At 41.3% G+C, this 21,012-nt stretch overlaps 2 protein-coding genes across 11 annotated transcripts in view; one reads left to right on the top strand and one right to left on the bottom strand.

Annotated features, from left to right (window-relative positions):
* The window catches only part of CABCOCO1 (ciliary associated calcium binding coiled-coil 1), a 256,921-nt gene that overhangs the window by 226,435 nt on the left and 9,474 nt on the right, over window positions 1-21,012 (bottom strand). The gene's annotated exons all lie outside the window — the stretch shown is intronic.
* Window positions 12,407-21,012, top strand: part of RHOBTB1 (Rho related BTB domain containing 1) — a 54,600-nt gene continuing 45,994 nt past the window's right edge. The window contains exons 1-4 of one of the 10 annotated variants that reach the window (XM_068950796.1): window positions 12,567-12,648; window positions 14,258-14,483; window positions 17,832-17,928; window positions 19,320-19,415. The gene's annotated coding sequence lies outside the window, so the exon portion shown is untranslated. Of the gene's footprint in view, window positions 12,649-14,257; window positions 14,937-17,831; window positions 17,929-19,319; window positions 19,416-21,012 lie in introns of those variants that run through there. The other 9 variants (XM_068950791.1, XM_068950794.1, XM_068950788.1 and 6 more) reach the window with 9 other exon arrangements.

The raw sequence follows: 21,012 nt of genomic DNA, 5'->3' as shown, positions 1-21,012 counted from the left end.
CTGTAAAACTGTTTAGGAATGCATTAGCATCCTTAACTGCCTCATTGCTGCTCTGTCCCACCACTTCTCAGGCCCCAACTCATTCTTCAAATCCTTTCAAACGCCTATGAAGGCATGAAGTTTCATGTCCCACACCACTTGTACTAATTCCCCTCACTACCTTCTCTCCTTTAGAAAGATTTTCTTTTTCGTTATCAGATATATGCTTGTAAACATTACTTGTACGGAACAACTTGATCTACTGCTTTCTCCTAAACTGTTTTTTCTGTATAAATTGTGCCCAGCTGCACAAAGCATCATATCCCAGACATCCAAAAGAAACAGCTTATACTCAGGTATCTCCAAAATAATGATGCAACATGCAATTCCTGCTCCTTGATAACAGATGTTTCTGTATCATTTGAAACAGCCTAACCATTCAAGAGTCTGCATACCATTAACTCCATGATAACAAGAGACTGGCAATCACCTATAAATCCTCGTTGTACAAGATGTGAAAAGAGATATTGCTTCCCAATTTTATAAGAAGGGAAGCCGGAAAGAATGGAAATTGTTTGAAGTCCAGTCATTTCAAGAAAACCAGTGTTCTAGCACCACTAAAAAACCTGGATAGCCAGTCAATGTGGTTTGCTGATGAACTTGTAATTTGGAAGCACACTTCACTAAATGCCCATCAGGAACATCACCTACAAAATAAACGAAAAAGATTTCCAACCATAATGGCAAGAATATATACTTTGTGTAAAACATTGAGTGGCTACCAATATCTTGAGAGCACTTCACTAACTAAAGCAAAAACTGAAAATTAATTCAAAGAGATTCCCTGCCTCTCAGCTTAATATTTAAACTGATTTCTTTTAGCTCCTGTACAATGATACTTGTGTGGATATCATTTGCAGCATAGGTCAATTAAATCCAGATCCCCAAATAGAAAAGAACATCTACATCACCCAGTATAATCACCTTTGGACTATCCAGACTTTGAATATCTTGTTTGCTTATAAACATCCAACTCTTGGACACATTTAAGTGTTTTACCACAGAAAAAGGCCCAGGTTTTCTTTCCTGTGAAGCTCTCTTGCTTTGCTACACAAGTACAAAACACATACAGTCAATATATTTAGCCCTTCTATGACCATGCAACAAAAGAGTCACCATTTTACAGGATGCAGTCAAGGCCCCAGCTCACTCCCCTGTCTCCCTGGGAGGAACAGGGACAGAGGAGTATCTGGATTTCAGCCACCATCTGCTGCCTTCCCGAATGTTTGGGCGAACACACAGCACATCCTCATATCTGCTTGGGGCCTGGCTGCAGCCAGAAATCAAAGCCCAAATCTTTCTTTTCTAATGCAAAATTAAAGAAATATATTGAAGTCTACCCTTCACCTTCCCTTTTCTTCTCCCTGCTACTGTCAGCTCTTTTGACTGAGTACGGTATCCCTGGAATTGATTGCACAAGACTGACCTGAATGCCAGTCAAAATGTTTAATCTTTCATCCACCCACACATTCTGAGACACATGATCTTCTCAAAACAGTCATCCCATGATTTGCAGGTAGGGGAAAAAAGCAAACAATGAGGCAGCAAAGTAAGTACAGGGCTTAAAATGAGCTGAACTGAAATGTTCCATACACAGGTGTTGCTAAACAGTGAAGTCCTTGCTTATGATGACATTTTATTTTACCTTCAACCCACAGCAACTTTATCACACCTCTTTTGTAAATTCTACCTATGGATTCTTAAGAAGCCCATGTATGGCATTTACTCACACCGGCAAATCCTTCCTTAAGGAAGCTGTCCTGCTAAATCAGTTTCTGAAGCTAAGACAATGCCTGTAATTGCACATCAGCAAAAGAAAGTCCCTAAGAATGAGCCAGCTATTCCCACAGAACATGGAGTGGAGGTCCACAACACACACACACACACAGGAAGCTTTGCCTGCTCCAGAACTCAAAGCAGCATAACCACATCACATCAGTCTGACACAGTATTTGAGCTAATAAGCTCACGGTAACATTCTTTTTGGTACCTAAGCTAGCCGGCAGGCTGCTGCTGCGTTACACTAGGGCACAACACAGTTTGGCCCCAATCCATCACACAGTAGGGATTTCCCTTAAGACACAAAACACTTCCACAGGAAACCAGGCTATTAAGAAAATAAGCCCTTAAAAAAAGCTGTTTGACTTATGCCCCATGACACTCTCTTTATACGCAGATGCACAGTCCCACCCTCAATATCTAGCCAATTTCAGCCAATAAATATCCCAACTGTGAGGAAAATTTTGGTCACGCTGCAGACGCTGTTAGAAACCCAGAAGATGCAACAATGAAATTGGATCTTCCTCAGCTCTACTACACATAGAACTATTTATAATTCAAGAGAGAGACACAAATCAGACAAGGTGCCCTGGTAGACCCATAGAAGTGCTAATTTGCTTCCTTTTCTGGTACCCTTCTAATTAAAAAAAAAAAATGACAGCACTCTTCTCCATGAGAGTGACACAGTGTCTACTGAAGCCACTGAGTTTATCAAAAGAGAACTCATTCAAAAGAAAAAAAAATCATGCTTCACAATTTCTCAGACTTCCACGTCTTCAGAGCCAAGAGGCTCTTCCTCTTTCTTTGCCTCATTCTGCCATTAAAAAGTAGATACGAATCTATTCTGTTATCACTACACCGTTAGCAGTGCTCTTCACTTTTAATTCCCAGCAGGATCAATTATCAATGAATAATTAACAAGAATGCTTGAAAGCTCAGAAATTCAGCATAGAGAGTGAAATGTTTTCAGATGAATGCATGTGCTTTATTAATCAACGTTATAGAGGCCAATCACAAACTATCACAAATTAATACCAAAATACAAACACCCTTGCCAAATAACACAGAAAGTCAAACATGTCGCTAAGACTACAGCTTTTTTATCTGAGAGACCAGCCTGAGCCTATAAAAAAAGAAAAATATATATATTTTCCACAAAATAAATATAGTATTTCAAAAGGTCCTGGCTCTTGACTCCGGATTTTGTTTCAGTATATTTTCCAGTCTCAGGAGCCACAGCATGCAACAAGAAAAGTAATGCAATAAAACATATTACAGGGAAGAATGCCACATTATCTTTCAAAGTGCCAAAACAGATTCAGAGGCAGAAAGGACAGAAAGTTTCTAGAGCTGAAGTACTGACACTGATTTGCTGCCCACCACTTACTTGCAGAATAGGCCTCTGCAACTAATTTACTACCAGTAATGTGATCTTTGACCTGCTTATCAGAACAGTCATCTCAAAATAAGACTCCACTTACAGAAGTGTTCCTTCTTCATACTAGACAGGGAACGTGCATGTCACCGCACAGCTGCAAGTTTAAATTCCTTTTGATAGCACAGAATCTTGAAGTACAGAATAGGCTTTGTTGGTGATTGCAGTATCATGGGTTGCCAGGCCTTCATCACTGAAGCCTGGAGTCTCACTGTCCGTTTGAAGATTCACTGACAGCCTGAAAACCCCTCTGGCCTGGTATCTTATAAATTCTATCTAGGGAAACTGAGAATAACTCAGGTTTATTCAGATAACTCTAAAAACTTCACTTGATAACTGTGGTCACTCCTATCTAAACTGGTAACACTCTTCTTTCAGCTTACTTTGCGGTTTCAGAATTTGTGGCCAGATTTTAATTCTCCAACGTCTTCTATATCTTCTAAGTATTGACTCTTAGGCATGTGCACAGTCATAGTTGAATGAAATAGTGTGCACTTGTGTTGAAAGACACAAGCAACAAGTGATCATTACTCAGTATTAGTGTAGTCTATAAACTAACCACTGACCTGTTCCAGAATACCAATAGCTTCATAAATACTGTTCTGCATTTTCAGAATATATAAATATTTTCAAGACTTTTTTTCCCCACAAGTGTCAAGAGGTTTTCAAAATGAAGGTTAGTAAGACATCAAGAAATATTTCTAAATTATATATGTCGATCAAATGACATTTTTGTTTGGAGGCTTATCGAACAAGGCATAGAGAAATTAAAGTGTTATTCTTTATAAGAAACTATAATTAAAGAGGCAAAAATATTTCAGCTAATTTATCAGTAGAATTCTAGAATCTTTAAAAGCAAACCAAAATAGTTCATGCTTTCTGAACTATACAGAAATATGAACTTAATGTTCAAAAGTTCAGTCAATGCTCAATACATGTTTTAAGTAAGTTATGGATTTAGATAGCTGTAATTGTAGTGGCTGAACCAAAAGTCTAAGTATTCATGAAAACACATATTAACTCTTTACAAATGTTGAAAGCGTACTGCAGTATCTGGTTTCACACCAGAGGAGCCAGTAGTCAAATAACAAGTAACAACATCACCTGTGCCAATCAATCTGTGCCTTTCTTGGATTTTAAACCACCCGAATTTTCCTATTTCACAATACCATTCTTCCTGTCCTCTGCTGCTTCCTGAAAGTTCTAGCAGAGTAGTATTCAATAGCTAGAAATGCTGATGGAGCTTTGACAAGAGACTGATCTTATTAAGGACAATGGAAAATTTTATTGACATTATTAACATTATTAATTATTATAACATTATAACATTATTAACATTATTACTAACATTTATTGACATTTATTAACAGCATATGCACTCAATCTGGAAAGACTGGTAAAACAAAATGCAGGAGGGCACCAAAATTTTCTATCTATATTAAAATAAGTCATACTTTTTCTTTTTTAATCAAGTATATTATGCAATGCTTACAGGAGCTAGTTAATGTATTCAGAAAACAAGCTTTATATGGCTTTCTTATAGCCCCCCAGCCCACGTGAAGTTCTTTGCAAGCGACATACTCATTTTCCATTATCGGCTTAATTATTTCCCTTAAAATGTAAATCTAAAAATTTGAAAGTCAAATCCAGTTTTCCATTTCATTTTCTCCATGTTTTAAAAACTTCTCATATTTTTAAATAGGTTCATTTAAATACATCTGGCATCTTTTCAAAATCTCTCTCTTCAAAAACACACACACAGAAAATCTGAAATTTTTCTCATGTAATTTACCACATCTTCAAATCTAGGGATAATGCCAAACCATAATTGTCTTTCTGAATCCTCCTTCGCCCTCTAGCTCCACACACAATTGAATAACAGGCCATCTGAAAGCATCCATCTGATCCAACATCTTACCAGAACAAAGAGATCAGAAACTCCAATCCAGGCACAAGGAATCAGCCATTTTAACAGACATCTCTTATTTACATATGCGACAATTCTGGTCTCCACTGGCCACAGCCTGCTGATTTAGGGTGAGTTGATTTCCCAGTCCAATGCAGCTCTTAAGAGTCTTCTAAGCTGACAGCAGTGCCGGGATTTCAACTGCACATACAGCAAAGGACAAGGCCTACTGAATACTCAGGCCACCTGCCTTCTGAAACAGATATGGCTTCATACTGTGCTGGCTTTGGTTTCTGAGTGGACCCAACACTCACAGCCTGAGGCAGAATGTAGTACATCAATCTGAGGTTTGTTGTTGGGGATTTTTTTAAACAAGAACTTTTACCAAAAAGTTTTCCCCAAATACCTACATTGTATTTTAGCAGATGAATGGGAGACAAAACAAAATGAAAGCAGAGAGTAAGAAGATTAAACAGCATCACTGAATACTATTTATAGTTAAATTTCCTTTTATGGGCAGCAGCCTTTTCTCAAGTTTGGGAAAGGATGTTTATATGAGGTTCAGAGACTTCACAACTAAGTATAACTACAATAACTTATTGTACCAACCTGAGAAATATCAAGAATTGACAATGTTGCCCTTTCAGTTATATGTGTATCCATTTTCACATGGGTATCTTAGTCTGAGAAATCAGAAGGCACTATTTTTCCTGTAATTATACAGACAAGCTTGTTTTGGCCAAATGCCTTTCATTTTGTGAGCTGTATTGTCAGATAGAAACAATGTCACATGTCATATTCTTAATTGCTTGTTCTAACCTATGAATAGGATAAATTTGGGAATTTATCATCCTAATAGGATGAATAGGATAAAATAGGATAAAGTAGCAACTCCAGAGTTCTCTTACAGCAAGCAGCATTTGAATTTATGTACACAATGGTCACAAAAATAGCTGGGTGATGCTGCTGATAGACTCCTACACAAACTGCATGAGAGGAGTTCTGACCTAGATGACAGGAGCTGGAGGTAGCGTGTTCATTCTCATCTCCCTCCTTGGTCCCAGACTTCAAGATAAGGAGTGAAGGCACATGAAACAGCAATCATGACACTTAAATTGTGCTAAACCTAGGAAGGGAGATAAAACTGTATCTTTTTCATGGGAAATGACTGGTCACTGGAAGAATTCATGTAGGTAAACAAGTAATTTGATTAAAGCCATTGTAAGCTTTCAGCTAACCAGCATTTAATTCACAATGAGCCTAATTCTCCATTAGCTGCATCTGATAACAATCACTTATACTTTGTAAAGCAGAGTAAAACTCTGCTGTTCTGGTTTGGTAGCATTTCACACTCGCTGCATGGTGAAAGGTTATGGTGAAAGGTTGCAAAGACCTAAGTCCAGGCAGTTTATCCTAACAAGTGGTATCACAGGCCTTGGCTTGTTATAATGAGGATTTGCTAGGAATGCAGCAACATCGGTGCAAATCCTCTGTATTGGCCAAGTAAACAACTGTACATACTATGCATTGTTGCAATCCACCTACAGTCTACAGGGCAGTCTACAGGGCTAGACACAATCCAGGCTAGGCAGGGGAAAGATATGGACACAGCTGTACTATGAAACATTGCACAAGCACACAGCCCCACATTAATGGAGGGACTTAGTCCCTTCTCCTCCTGTATAGTAAATCTCTCTCTGAGCTTTGCAAGTACAAATAGTATAGGAAAAGAAAAGGATAGAAATTTTGTTCAGTTCTTGCTCTGCCTCAGTTTTTATATCTGAATCTGAGGAGATAAGCTTCAGACAGTCTAACGCTCTACATTACTGTATGATCATTTTTTGCCTAGATTAATTCTGTTTATTTAGAAAGTCAGATAAGTTTTCCTTGCTTAATTTTATGCTTTCCAAGAAGACTATTCAGGTGTGGCTGAATGTATTCATTGTATTTAATGAAACTATGGAAAATAATGAGGGAAGAGCTTTATCTTCTCTATCCGCCTTGCATAACACTGTTGTTCTTTCCAGTGTTCTTTAGTGTGTGTTCCTCACAGGTTTACCCAACCTAGTTATAAGTTATTTTAAAATAAGAAGGTGGTGTATGAGGACAACACTGAGTAATGCTGGATAAACAAAAACTGTCTGTCCACAGCAGAGCTAATACAAGTTTATTCACTGAAACCACAAGGTCTCAGGAATTCTGTTGTCATTTCACTCCTGCCATTTCTGAGCCCTAAAGCAACGGGATATTCAGGTAGGTTTCCCAAAACTAGGACCGGATTCCCTCTGCATGACTTTGTGTATTACAGATCTGGCATTTCCACAACCTGACTGGTGTTTCTGCCCAGACTGAAGAAATACACTGTTACAATAAAGTCCCAGTGAAATTGTTTCTTTCTCCTACAGGTTCCAAGCCAGCATCTTTACCCAACCAAACCCCTCCTAATCTTACATAGATTTTTCTACCACATTTACAGAATCATTCACAGTGGTCATTGTTTCGGTGTTTAGAATACTGTGTTTAAAATGGCCTATAAAGATGATGTAAACCTTGAGCAAAAGGTTAGCACGCCTTTTGACGTTTAATCAACTGTTGCTCTGCTCACAACTCCCACTGAACTATGTATACTCTTTCAGGTGTGGGCTTACCAAAGCCTTGTAGGGAAGAACTAAAACCGCCCAGCTCTCTAGCATGATTTGTTGGATTACAGCTAAAAATCATTTTAAGGGTTTCTGAGAAAGAGTCTGAAAGTCCTGAGTAGCTAAATCACTGAGATTCTGATGTCCCTTGGGACAGAGAAGTAGCCATAAGTCCAGCACAATCTTTGCCAAACAAAGATGTAGAGAACAAGAGTTCCACCTGCCCTAATACTTAGAGCACCAAATAACAGGAGATAGGAACAGATGCCAGGGCTCAGCACAGCTGGTGGGAGGCCATAGGCAGAGTCAGAGAACAGTCAATGATGGGATGCCACTATCTGATGCGTTCCGGTCCTATACGGCAATAAAGGGCCACGACCACAACCCTGAGAGGACATTTGTGGCAACAGAGGCTAAAATATTAGAAGAATCGCAATAAACTGCAATGTATTTTAACTGTCAGCTTCCAGGCCTAACTGGAAAGGCCAGATATTTCTTCCCCCCACCTGCTCATTGTCTCTCCCACATGAACTCAGTTGCTGTCACCCCAGCTCAGCTTGCAGACCTGAGGACATGAACACTCCCTATTCCACCACAGTGCAAATGCCTATGCTCTGTTAAATTTCACTGAGACCTATACTCCCATGTAGTGCTCAGAAACAGGCATTAGGAGTTTCAGAAAGCTCAGGAAGTCCACCTCCATGCTATGCACACAGTACACGCTGAAGAAAAGGACAAATGCATGAAACACTACAGAACAGATCTTACATTACTTCTCTACAGAACAAAAACCTCTCCCCACATCTATTAACCTTTAAGAACCCAGATTGATAATGGAAGACATGAGTCATCTGGGACTACTGTAGCCAGAATAAGGTAATGGCAGTTAATCTACAATGATGCAGCAATGAAAAGACTCACAACCATAAATATTTTTGTCATCACAGTATCTTCTGTGAATGGTGAGCAACGTAATCATAATCTCGACATCACGACTGGTCTCAGTGTGCCTTGTGACTGAGTTCAAGAGATACTGTCAGCAGCAATTATTCTTAACAGTAAATTTAATAAAAAGCTTTGGCATCTAGTCCTGGAAGCCTAAAACTTACACAGCTGCTGCTCATCTACTCCACGTCCACTTCGGAGGGTAATATCACATGCGTCTGCTTACAGCTTCAACACTGTAATTTTGTACACAAAAGAAATTGCATGTTAGAAGTAGAAATGAATTTCTGTTTGCAAAATCAATATATATAACAGAGGAAACTTTGGTGAAAACAGAATAAGCCTTATGCAAAAACCATTAGCTTTCCATGCTACTGTTTAACAGTAGTTTAAGGCTGAAATAAGCTAATCATACTTTAAAAAGCAGATGAGTCACTAAATAGTTACTGTTTCTGAATTAAATTTACATAGTCATCCAAAGCATAGTTTTCATGAAACAAAAATATCCTAGATAGTAACTACAGGGCAGTGAAAAAACAACTTGACAGCTTGGAACCGTTTGGACAGTTTCTGATAACTTACAGAATATACTCCATTAACTGAGAGACAAATAACTATTCCAAAGGCCTAAATTTCCTTACGTACTCTTTGCTTTCCTCTATTTGCTAGGAAAAAAAAAAATCTAGCAAACTTTGAGCATCCTGATATTGCTTTATAAAAAATATCTTTAGCTTTTCCTTGTAAGAAAGCAACAATCAGCCTGATATTTAATGAGATTATTGGAAAGCCATCAAATTATATTACTTCTAAACCCCTTGAAAAGTTGGTGCGCCTATAAAGACAATAGCTATTCCTATTTATATTATCATTATATCTTGATCTATCTTGCAAATATAATTTTGTAGAAATCAGTGATTAATCATTATAATGAAGTGTTCTCTATAAGGACTACTCACACTGTGTAATTTCCTATGTGATCACTCTAATCCAAAGTCTTTTGTAGAGACGGACAGTTTATGCAGCAGCTGATGGGCAGAACCAAGCAGCCATATTTTCTTTGTTGGTTTCTAAAGGCAATTTGCACTGTTTTTGAAAAGCTCATCAAATCCTATTTGGCCTAGCCACGTGTTCCCATGTTTTAAATCTTAGTGACTCTTCTCCAGCTTCAAGTGTATTGTCAGTCACAGTCCTCAGGAAATACCACCTTTGCTGGCACAAGCAAGTAAGTGAAGGGACTACTCTCAACCTAGCAGTGTTTCCTCGAGGGCAGCACTGAGAAGCTTGCTTGTGCTGCAACAAAACTGGGATTGAACTTGGGAGTTCAATTTCCAGAACCGTCAATCAAGCACCTTTCACACACACTCAATTCATTCTGAAGTGCTAAAAGAAATAGATGAAATAGAAGTAAGTCATTCAGTGTTCACAAAAAGCAGCCGATGTAAAGCAAAGCATATGACCTGCTATGTGGGTTGATTTTTATCTTACACGGGGCTCGCTTAGCAGAGCTAGAAACGTTAGCCAATACAAGGTTTGAGGCCATCTTCTGAAGAGATGTAGATGATAACCTCGTGAGCTCAGCTGTCTGCTCAAATTGCCTTGCTAATGATAGTTAGGGACACGTTTCTAGCACAAGTTACAGGATTTTAGACAAGGTTTGTTTGTACTAATTGAAATTGCACAACTACACCTTCTGCACACAAATGCTGTGGAAGCGCTGTGGAAGCTTCCTCACTAGGGCTCTAAACATGAGTTACCAGAGCTCCGAATAAACTCTTTCCAAACAAAATAATCCTTCCATTACTGAGGAGTAACAATGACTCAATCTTTCTTTTTCCTTGATATAACACATCCAGCAAAGGCCATTTTCAGGATTTATCTAAAATCCTAAAATGCAGCCAAGCTGTTAACACTTTTCTTTCCCTTAATTAGGGGTTCACAATACCAAGTTTCATTTTTTAAGACCCAGCTCCTGGAATCCTATGATTATCCTCCCACATTTCTTTTATAAAGTTAAAGCATAGGCTACACCCGTGCTTGGCAATTCTCTAAAGCAGTAACATATGTGCTGACGGCAGTTCAGTCGAGGCAGCAGGGAGTTCCACGCAGGCTCCTTTACCCAGCTGCACAGCTCAGGCACGTTGGTATAGCATGCAGGCACGTACGTTCCTGGGCTTCACAACTCCACAGGAAAGATGGAGCCCATGAAATATAAAGGATCAAAACAGAAGGCACATTCACTGAATCCCATTCCTGTTCTGAATTTCATAATTTGGGGGCTAGGTTTATTACTTCCGAACAGAAGGATGACTGACATAGTGCAACAGAAGTTCCTCTCCTCTGCCATTCAAACAGGAGAGCATTCTGACAGCAAGTCTGCCTCTACTTGTAATGCTGCCAGCTCTTTGCTGTCTGTAGACCCTATATCACATTTTCAGCCTAGAAGAGCTGCGCTGTGAGTAGCACTCCATGATCAACCTGAAAAATCACTGTGAAGCAACTGCGGAAAAGGCTGAGTACATGGTCTCCAGAGCCCTCCAAACTCCTGATCCCACACACAGAAAGGCCCAGGACTGAACATCAAGTCCAAAACACCAAAGAAGCAAATAAGGTTACTTTAATACCAGGCTACTGGGCCATTCCCTGAACTTTATTAAGCACTTCAACAATATGCTCTTCAACTCTCTTAAATACTGTATAGAGCTAGATTGCTTATGACTTCCCACTATTGTTCCCTCTCAAGAGTCCTATTAGCGTATGACTGACACAGAGATGCCAGATACCATGAGGACAGTGTAAATGGGAAGCATTTTTGAAGTCAAATAGACTTAGCATTGTTTTTCAGTCACAACACAGTGGTGGAATTCTTTGCAGAGGAAACTGAGGTCAACAACATAGTGAATTTACTCAGCAGACAAGAATAGAAAGGACCTGAACTTGCAATTATTCAACACTTCCTCTTCTGTTTGCTTATGGAGAGTGCAGGTTTCCTTGTTAGCCACATTCAAGAGGAGGAGAGGAAATTTCCCTTTTGGAGGGTATCCAGAAGTTTCAGTTGCTTTAAACTGGCAAGTGAATTTTGAAGATAACTGTGACTTAACCTGGCTGCCTTGAGTAACAGAAATTTGGGCCTCCGTACTCACCAGCGACTGCAGTGTATATACAGGTCAATTAGCAGCCTGTATGGCAGCTGCTAACCGCAGACCCCAGGTCACCCATCAGTGCTACGTGCGGCAGCAGGTCTGCAGCCAGCCCACACCAGCCCTGCCCTGCAGCCTGCCTTTCCTTAGAGCACCAATCCTCCAAGCACCCGCACAAGCCGTGTTAAAGAGATTAAAGAACAAAAAACAAACCAAAAAAACTGAGCACAGGCAGTGAGAAGGCACGGCAGCCCCAGCGCCGGCGGGGGGGCTGCGCCCCTGGCCGCGGCCGGCTCGCCCCTCACCCCGCGACGGGCCGCCTCAAAGCACGCAGGATTTCCCGCCCGGGAAGCACCTCAGTTCTTGGAAACGGTTCTTCCCAGCGGCAGAACCTGAGGGGACAGCGGGGACCAGGGCTCCGCGCGGAGCCCTCGCGCCTCGCCTGGGCTGCGCAAGGCGGGAATCACCACAGAGCGCCGCGCCGCGCCCCTCCCCCCCGCGCCGCGCGCCGCGCGCCGCCAACGGCTCCAACGGCTGCAACGGCACCGCGTGCCGCGCGCGCTCACGTGACGCCCCGGCGCAGCCCCCTCCTGCCTGCCCCTCCGCGGGCCGGTTGGCTGGGCTGCGGCGGGTCGCCCCGGGCCGCGCCGCCGAGGAGGCGGGTCCCGCCGGGCTGGGCTGGGCCGGGCCGAGCCGAGCAGAGCAGAGAGGCGGCGGCGGCGGCTGGTGCTTCTCCCGCGTCCCCGGCGGGTCCCGCTCGGCGCTGAGGTGAGGTGGGGTGGGGGCGCCCTGAGGGGGCTGAGGGCGGGAGGGACCCCACGTCCGGCCGGCGGGAGCCGGCGTCCCGGCCCGGAGCCGGGTGAAAACGCTGACACCGCCTCCGGGCGTGCCGGCAGCCCCCGGCCCAGCTGCTGCGCTGGCGGGCGTTTTTAACTCCCGCGGTTAACGCGGTGTGAGGGGTGCTTGGAGGTACCTCGTGCTAGGCTCTGCCGTGGTGAGGAGGGCTTCTCCGCGCCCTGGGTTCTGGCTGCCCCCTCTTCTTGACGGGCAGAGCAAAGCCAAAACCTGCTCACGTTGCTCTTTCTGGATGTCGATCTGGCGCGCTCGCCAGAAAAATTAAAGTTTCCTCTCATATACGTTCTCCAGGCGCTTTCTGAACGTGCTTTGTTTGAAAAGCAATTTAGTGAATTAACGTAGCATGCACGAAGATAACTGGAGCTGACGCACTAGCGAAGTAGCATCCATCACATGAGCAAAAATGGAATTTTCCTGCCCTTGGGTTTCTTTTTTATCTTAAATTATTAATGGGTCTCTGCATCACATGAATGAAATTTGCAATTGGTACATAACACAAATGTATGAAGAGAACCAGATGCAAGAGGAGTCGGTTAGGAAGGAGGATGTATCTCCAGAAACACTGGCAGAAGGGTGAAGATAGAGAACCCCTTCTTTTCCTCAGAGTTACTGAGGAGCTCTGGGGGAGAAGCAGTGGGATAAATCCTGCCCTTTTGCAGTTATCAGAAAAGAGAAACAAGGAAGGGGAAAACTTTTCCCTACCCTGGGAGTATAAGAAGTTAAAACTTCAGCGCATAATGTTTTTGTTTAGCTGCTATTTAACTGAATCGTTGTGGCTATTCCTGAGGTAGCAGGTTAATGGCAATCACACGTGATCAGTTACTTTTATCTGTGTAGTCAAAACAGGGAAAAAATGCTAGATCTGTAAGGGAGATATCAGGTAAAGACACCTTCTTTGAAACTGAAGCAGAAAAGGTAAAGCATTTGTATGTACTGCAGGTTGTGAAACATTAAGGGTTTGAGAATTTGTTGAGAGGAAGTATTGGCTTAGGTGTCAATGGGAAATAACATTTCTACTGTCTTTTAAGCCACGTACAGCAACGGTGGGGTGTCATAGGAAAGATTATGGTAATAAGGAGGTAAAGATCTCTTCTTTGTTTTACTTCTTCCGATATTTGAACTTTTAAAGACAAAGACTTAAAGTAAGACCATATTAAACAAAAGAGAACAATCATATTTGTAAGTAGCCACTCTTCCACATAAACCCTTGAAGCTTGGTGAAGAGATTTTGAGCAGACATAATGAAAATATGTAATGTTACAGAAACCTTAAACCAATTTGCAGAGATGACAGGCTAGTCTGGTGTAGAAGGAAGCTCTTAAATACACTGGGAGCGTAAAATTCTGCGTTGTTGTTAATTTGGTAATAATCCTTACAAAAAAGGGGGAGGGGGGAATTTTGGGAGAAGAATAGACTGGACCAACACAGGCTATCAAATAACTCGAAGGTAAAATTGGGGTAGGTTTGAAGAGAAAATCAGGCTGAGTTTTCCATGAGTTTTTCTCTACTGTCATTGCATTAGAGGAAAAACTTCTCCATGGCAGAAGAGGCTTCTAGGCCAGGTCGCGCATCCTGGGTTATGCACTGATCCTGAGGAGCCATCCAGAGAGACCAGCGTTTCACATAGTCTCGTCTGTGTTCCTTCTGGGCCTTCTTTCAGTTGCAATTATATTGCCTGCCAAGCCCCACTGCAAGAGCCACCTGCCCGCGCTTCTCCCCAAGTAAAGGAAGTTCTGCCCCATGGAGAGGTAGACCATATAAATCCATCTCTCATTGAATTACTCTTTGCTGCAGCTATCTTTAGTTTTCTTAAACTTACTGTGATCTGCAGGCAGCACCATAGTACACATGCACAGAACAGCTGTCACAGGCATACTATAAATCCAGTGTATTTCTGAAGCCCTTGACTAGCTGTGCGTAAGCATTAGTTCAGGTGGCAGCGTGTTTCCTGTCTGGACGAGGAGCGTGTGGCAGAGGGAAGGAACTGTGCTGCCACTACCAGAACTGGTGCTCTCCAGGGCAGACGCACAGGATGAGAGTTGCATAAAGCCAGCTGTCTTCTCAGCTACGAGCTCCTCAGGACTCAGATAAGGAAGTTGCATGCCTGGTTTAGCTGCTGTGTTGTCCAGATTGTCATCACAGAAATAGAAGATTTCTGAGATCACAGAATAGATTGTCATCACATGGCCACTTTTACCATGGTAAGGGAAATCTTTGTAAATTGGAGTTGTAATCAGGTAATGCAATACTAATTAAGATTAAAACTTTTCTTTTACAGTCCAAACTATCTTCCAAACCAGAAAATGGAAGTAGGATGGGGGTGGGGGGCAGAATCCTTTTCTATGAAGTTGAACATTTAGGCTTATGCTTTAGTAATGATGAAAATCAGGTTTAACTACATTTCTGTCTGTTTATACTCTTTAAACAATGCGGTTGACTTTACAGTGTAACAATTAAAAATCTCTCTGCAAGCAGGAGAATCTGAATGTGGCCTTTACCAGGACAATAATGTGAATAATTAATGACATCTGAATAAGAATCATGAATGAGCTAGTGGAAGGACTTTGCATATCTGCCTGAGAATGAGAAGGATCTTAATGTGTCAATGGAAGCCATGTCTGTGGATTTTGATCAGGACAAAGCTGAGAAAAGCTGGTTGAAATGGATGAGATCGCAATGAAATAAAAATAGAAAGCTCTGAGTTTATGATCAGATAAATCAGTTCCCCCTTTAAAAAGGGATATTCTGAAAGAAGCTAGAAATGACTTCTAATCTGGCATTGTTACTGAGGAAACAAATTAACGTTTATGAATGGTACAGTGTCACATAAATAGGTATTTAAACAGCTTGAGATTCCGGTGTGCGGTAAATACCGCTGTTTCATTCATTGTTTTGGGTTTTGTTTCATTGTGGGATATGCTGTGATTTATAGGCCTCACAAAGGGAGCTGCCTCTGGAGGCTTTAACGGCCTGTCTTAGAGAAAGATAGAGTGAAGACAATAGACAACATGAGGAGAAGGTTTTCAACAACTGAAGCGGCATGAGACATGGCTGTTGAGGGAGAGGAATATGGTCTTCGCTACTTCAACGCATAAGGCTAAGTGACAAAGGTGCTTGGTCAAGAGAGAGGTAGAAGAGAGATAGATACTTTTGGAAGGGTACAAAGATCATGGGTAGAAAATCAGTGAAGAGATTAAAAACGCGTTAGATGTACACTTTGTATTTGCTGCTGCAGGCGAGAACAAGCTTCTCTTTTGTTGTGAAAGAGGTAAAAGAGCGTATTTGAAGGTTGTAATCTCAACACAGAAATGACAGAATCATGTAGGTTGGAAGGGATCACCAGAGGTCTTCTAGTTCAACTTCCTGCTCTAGGCAGGTCCATTTGGCGGAGATCGCTCAGGGTCTTGTCCGCTCAAGCTTTGAGTATCTCCAGGGATGGAGATCCTAAAACCTTTCTGGGCTTAGTTTCTGGAGCTTGACCGCCACACTCAAGAGAAGAAGAAAAAAAAAAAACCCCACAGAATTCCTTTTCTTCCAATTTGTGTCTGTTGTCTCTTATTCTTCTGCTGTGCATCTCTGAAGAGTATAGCTCCATTTTCCCTATACCTTCCTATTGTAGACAGCAATAAGATCTTAAGATCACACAGGCTTCTTTTTTTAAGGCTGAACAAATCCCGCTCTCTCAGCTTCTCTTCATATGGCCTGTGCAGCAGTCCCCTGACCGACTTGGTGGCCCTCCGCTGGCCTTGTTCCAGTGTATCAATATCTATCTTGTACTGGGAAGCCCAAAACTGGACCCTGTACTCTGAATGCAGTCTAGGAAGTGCCAAATAGATGGGAATAATCACTTTCCTTAACCTGCTGGCTATGCTCTTGCTGATACACCTCAGTATGCAGCTGACTTTCTTTGCTGCACTGCTGACTCATGTTTATCTTTTTTTCCCAGAAATCCTGAGTCTTTCCCTGCAAAGCTGCATTTCAGCCAGGTGACCCTCAGCTCTTGCATGGAGTTATTCCATCCTGGGTGCAGCACTTAGCATTTGCCTCGGAAAAGCAAAGATGTGGTATTCCACATGGCTCTCTGTATAAAAGCATCTGGGGAGACAATGAGGGGTATCTCTAGCTCTAGTGTTAATTTTAGTGGGTTGCATATTCCACAAAGGTGGAATGAGGTATTGCCTCATTTTCTACCTTCAGCCCCACTGTTGTCTTAGGGGTGGGGAAGGTTGTCTACAGCAGGCAGGTAGTTCTGTGATAAACTGTCTTCAGTCCTAAATTCCACTCTGAAATGTTGCTGTTCAAAAAGGAGAAATGCTTAGAAAAACCGAGCAGGTCACTAGTCTCTTCAGCTGAAGAATCCACCTTTCATGTCTGCCTTTCAAGCTAGCGTGAAACCTCTGAATGCTGCTTGGCTCATTGAGCAGCCAGAGCAGCATCAGAGGTGAAATCAACTTTGCTCCAACCTTAGGTTCTTGGAAAACCTCAGCCTTACTCCTGGATGAGAACCAAGCCACAATAATGCAGACATTTACCAAACCCAACAACGTGCTTCTGTAATTCATTTCATCTGAGGTAAAGGTGGAAGGAACACAGAAGTCCCAATTCACGTGTCATCAGGCTGTCAGGTCATATTTTAGACAGTCTTGTTACATTTTACAAGGTGGGCAAAAAACCGTCCTCAGTGTCTGTTGGCTAACCTATGAAGAACTAGTTCACTGTGATACAGCAGTTTTTAGCTGTGACATTTAGGTTATTTTTATATCTATATTCAGAGGAAAATTTCTCAGAAACAAGGTTTATTTGACAGAGCTCTATCAATATCCAGTTATGCTCAAAAGCCCATTTATCTACCCATGATTTCTTCAGTGCATTGGAGTCAAAGGTTTGTATTTTTGCACAGATACTGGGTTTGCCTGTATTTGAACATGTTTGAAAGACTCTCTTGTGGACTGTTTTTGTTGCAGGCCTGTTTTACCATATAAATAGACTACAAGAGATGTCTTTGGTATTGCATGTGATTATACTTTTAGACAGAAAATAGTAGGAATTACTCTTTTTTTCTTTTCTCCTCCTTCCCTCTCTCTCTCCCTTTCCAGGAGAACCACAGTAAGGGAGGACATGAAACATCTTTAATGGAATTTTGCCTTTGATCAAGCTGGTAAAATGGATGTGAACGTTATTTTCTCTTTTGAAGTAAGTATTTCTAGGGAGAAAGGAAAAAAAATTCAACTCATTTAACTTAAGGTTGTCTGTCACCACTGTTATTCAGTCTAGCAGCTTTTGTTCAGGTATTTTACAGTTCTAACATCTGTGACTTGGAGCACTTTATACTGAAAACTGTAACTGGTAAGTCCTGTAATTAATCCTTTCATTTACAGAATTAGTCAGCTTTGTTCTAATATTCCAAAAGATAAAAACAAATATATACAGGGTCTATGCTATTGTGAGGTACAGGTAATGGGTGGCTTCTGCACACAGTAGCTTTTGACCCGATGTCAAGCGTTTTTTCAAAGCGTCAAAGAGACAGAAGCTGCTAACTGTAATTTTCAAGAGTGAATGCTTATCCAGAGTAACTGCAGATGGAGGAAATGAGTGGGTTTCTGGGGTGAAGACAGCATTTGTACCACAAATATGCAGGTACCTCTTTATGCAACCAGGCGTCCCTCTCTGTTGGTGCTCTGAGCAGTCTATGTAGAAGGTGGGGCTTTTGCCAGTCTGAATTACAGGTACTTATTAATAGTGCTTTTGCCAAGTCTCATACCCGACTTGGAAACATTTGTGTCCTGAGCCAGATTTTGGCTGGTTCATACATTAAGAGTTAGTAAATGAAATAAAGCTCTTTAATTTAGGATCATAAGAGAATTCAGGTTGTAAGGAACCTCAGGAAGATCATGTAGTCCAGCCCCCTGCTAAAGTTTTACAGTAGTCAATGAAATAAGGTCATTTTCATCCCTTGGCCTTTTCAGTCTGTTTTATGTTCAAAAAGAATAGGAAAGGTGGATTTATATCTTGCCATATGTACTCAATGTACATTATAATACTGCAGATGGGAACAGAACATTCTACTAAAATTGGTCAGAAGGGAAAATATTTTAATTTAGGCAGGGTTTGTAAAAGAATGGCCTATTCTACTGAACAAAGGAAACAATAAATCTGTTACATACTGGTTTCTTGCGATTACAAGTGACACCTCCACAGGTCATCTAACACAGTGGCATGCTGCCATTATTTTCAAGACAGGGTCCCTGTAAGAATGATCCACTTCCCAGGCATCTTTAGGGAGTCTATTTATTTACTTTCTCATGTAAGCAAAATTGCTTTCTCATAACAAAGGAAAGGGAAGTGACTGTGTTGCTATTCTGATACATGTTACTGAAACATTTCCTCTGAAGTATAAATATTTGTTCATGGGAAAACATAGTGACAATGCGAATAAAAACAAGCATCTTGTCAGGAAGCTTAGGGAGCAATCTCTTCCTAGGCTTTCAAAATAAACACTAAACCAATGCTCCTTCCAACTGTTGCGTATGACCAGACAGAACGTTTAATGAGCCCTGGGGTAACTGCTTCAATGTTTTGGCCAGGGAGAGTCATCCAAAGAAGGGGTTAACACTGCCAGGAGGAAGCAAGTTCAGCATTCAGAGCCCGACAGGAGGATCGCTGAAGTGAAAAGACACTTGGTTTGTTTCGGTTTTCTAGTTATCTTAATGTACTTTGAATTGATCCCTCAAAATTGGTAATTGAATAGCTTTAATAGTTACATTAGTAATTTAATGAGCCCCTTCCAGCGCCCATGGCATATATATACTTTAGTGAACAAAAATAGAAGTCATTTTATAGGTAATGCAGTTCTTGAAAGCTAGTATATAATATTACACGTACACTGATTGTGATGCCCTGAATTATTTAATATGCAATAAGAGTGAGCTCAGCATTGTGGAAGTACTCATTAAGGCAAATGGTACATCTAAGAACCCCAATCTCTCTCTCCGCCTCCCTCCCAGTATCAAGCCTCACTACTTAGCCTGATTTTCTATCTCTAAAGAAATTTCTGGGTAATTATGTTACAGAAGAATATTGCTCTCATGGAATATACTCTGTGAACTGATGGTTTGCAATCCTATTTCTGTAGCTGGGTCTTACTCCTTAAAGAGAAGATAGCTGCAGTTCCAGTACAAAATTCTACTTCTGTATTACAAAGTTACATGCTTGAGTCAGAAAACACTACTGTCTTTGGAAGGCATCTCTTTGTAGAAGTGTTGTTATTTGCTCCTTAACATCCCGGTCACAGCTTATTTGCTTATGGGCTTCTGTGTCCCTTTAGGCATTATGAGATGAGTAGTAGTAAATTTAGCTCTCTGGTTTAAGAAGCTCCTGCTCTGTCAGAGCTTACTCTCCTCGCACAGTGAGAGGAATATAATGGGTATGTACACGTTAGCCACTTCACTGCAGATTTTTGGCAATTTAATTTAGCTTACAGTTGAGATATGTAAAAACCAAGCCATGGATTGTGCAAAACTGGCGGAGGTGGGGTGTGTGTATTGTGAAGGCAGTAACCTTCAGTAGGATTATATGTAGCAGAAGAAATCTAAAATCTTAAAACTGCTTGAGCTATTTCTGTTGTGATTGCTTGTGACTGGAGCATAGGAAAACTGGGGGACTGCTCTGTGTGTCTGTGATTAGGGTGGGGGAAGGGGCAGTGTTGCTGTGTTTCTTATTTTTAATTCTCTTAATTAAATTTATGTTCTCTGGTGGTATTTATCATAGATTGTCCAAACACTGTCCTAAGCAGATTTCTGATTTTTTCCACAGGCTTTTCTATGACTTTGATAAAGGAGAACGAATGATTCTCACAACTTATGTGTAGTCAGGAAACAATTCTAATACCAGTGTATAGGTGGGGAACCAAGACTGCAATGTTGATGTTATGAAGTGTCTGTTGATTCAGGGAGCTTAAACAACGAGGTACCCAACACAAGAAATCGAAGTGGTGATACAAAAGCTATGCTCTCCCTCCATAGCGTCATCTTACTGAATGAAATAGCCTCTCTCTCATACTTTTGGAGACAATGGCCTAACGCTTGCCAGATCAGGATTTGCAGCCAAAAAAAAAAAAACAAACCCATACTTAACATAGTAATAAAAACATAAATGCAGGGCTTCCAAGTAGCCGTGCTTTAGTTGTTTATTTGTTTTTGCCATAGTATCAGAGGTGAAATGTTCTTCTAACAGGGATCATAAATGGGCAAACAATACAATAATTGTTCTGGCCAATAG

This window comes from Struthio camelus, chromosome 7, assembly GCF_040807025.1.
Source record: "Struthio camelus isolate bStrCam1 chromosome 7, bStrCam1.hap1, whole genome shotgun sequence".
In the NCBI taxonomy this organism is placed as follows: domain Eukaryota; kingdom Metazoa; phylum Chordata; class Aves; order Struthioniformes; family Struthionidae; genus Struthio; species Struthio camelus.
Note: the sequence above shows the minus strand (reverse complement) of the source record. Positions and strands in the feature narration are given on the sequence as shown.